The sequence below is a fragment of the Euprymna scolopes genome, chromosome 2 (genome assembly GCF_053919585.1).
Source record: "Euprymna scolopes isolate OS-2025 chromosome 2, ASM5391958v1, whole genome shotgun sequence".
In the NCBI taxonomy this organism is placed as follows: domain Eukaryota; kingdom Metazoa; phylum Mollusca; class Cephalopoda; order Sepiida; family Sepiolidae; genus Euprymna; species Euprymna scolopes.
The window spans coordinates 124,825,274-124,826,955 of NC_136483.1; the positions used below are offsets into that span (position 1 = coordinate 124,825,274).

Genomic DNA, 1,682 nt, shown 5'->3' on the forward strand with positions numbered 1-1,682 from the left:
ACATGAAATTCTTAAAGATAAACTAAAATAACTGAAAAATTGGCTGAAATGACTTAAATAAAAAGTAAATGACTTAGAATGATTTTAATGAACTTAAGGATGAATTGAATGACCTTAAGAATGACTTGAATGCTTAAAAAATAACTGGAATCCTTCAAAAACAACTTGAATGATCTGGAGAATGACTTGAATGGCATTGAGACTGACTGGTTTTAAAGTGGGTAATCATTTTACATTAAATTAATGCAGAAAAGTGATCCCTCACTTTATATGACAAAGTTACAAACATAAGTACAGCATGTAGTAAGAACAAATACTACACTTTGATCTTGGCCAAAAGGCCAAGAAAAGGGTATTTATTTGCTCCCCCACCGAGCAAATTAGACACAAGGCCGATTTTTAATGTGAGGAGTGAAGGGGAAATGGGGACCAACTCCCCGGGGAGTAGGGGAGCTGGATAGTGACAATTGGTATGAAGGGTTTCCCCTACATTGACCAAGGTTTTATATGTGGGGTTGCCCCCACATATGGTCTTTGCTGGCAATATCTGCCGGAACAGATACTAGACTTTTATCTTCATATTTAATTTATTCCATTTAAAGAAAAAATTACAATTAAAAAAAATTTTAATATAAAATTAAAAAATTTAAAAAAGTAAAATCTCCAAAACACAAAACAAATTTAGGCACAAGGCCCTATAAGATCTGGAGAGGGAAGTGTTGCAGGGTCTTTGTAACTAAAGTAAAAATTGGAGTCTTTGGCGACTTACTCTTGACTGGCAATATTTACCACAATACCTCATTCACTCTGTGGAATCTAAAGCTAACTAATGAATTCCCAGCGTTTAAGCAAAAAGCATATATTTACAACTAGCAAAAGTACCCGTCGTTGACTGGGTTCAAAAACAGCCTGCAGAAAATGAACTCTGATTTATGAAAGTATGATAGGTTATGAAAAGGAAGGGTTGTAAAGAGATAGCTTCGAATTTGAGAGTATCAAAACCAAAGCAAAATATGATGAAAGTAAAAATAAAATAGATAAACCCCATAATTTAATCTACCATACCTGTTCACACTGAAAAACTTATCACAATATTCTGTGGATCTATATTAAAAAACCTTGTTAAACTTTGTGACATATTTCCATTCTATGGAGGTCAGGTGTAAACGGACGCCCCATAATTTTATTATACCATATTTCTTCAAACTGAAACATAATTATCAAAGTATACTTACGCAGATAGATATGAAAAGTCTTTATTAAAGTTTGTGCCTATTTCCATTCTATGGAGGTCAGGCGCGAACGCAGACCCCACAATTTTGTTATACCATCCCTATTTAAGTTTAAACATACTTGTCAAAGTATTCTTATGTACATTTATATCAAAAACACTTGTAAACGTTTTTTTTAATTTTTTAATTTTTTTATTTCCATACTTTGTGGACCAGGCGTGAACGCAGACTCCACAATTTTAATGAACCACCATTGTGCCAGATCAAACATACCCATTCCTGTGTCTCGATACATCTTCTATCATTATATGCAATCAGTTTTTTAAAATAGTCAACCATATAGGAGCCTATTCGTGACCAGACACACACACACACACATTATTCTTTATATTATGATGTGTGCATTATAGATGTGTGTGCATTTTTTTAAATTAAAATAAGTGTGTGTGT

At 33.2% G+C, this 1,682-nt stretch overlaps 1 pseudogene; it reads right to left on the reverse strand.

The window, feature by feature from the left end:
* Positions 1-216: 216 nt before the first annotated feature.
* Positions 217-354, reverse strand: LOC145242594 (U2 spliceosomal RNA; annotated as a pseudogene).
* Between the last annotated feature and the right edge of the window lie 1,328 nt (positions 355-1,682).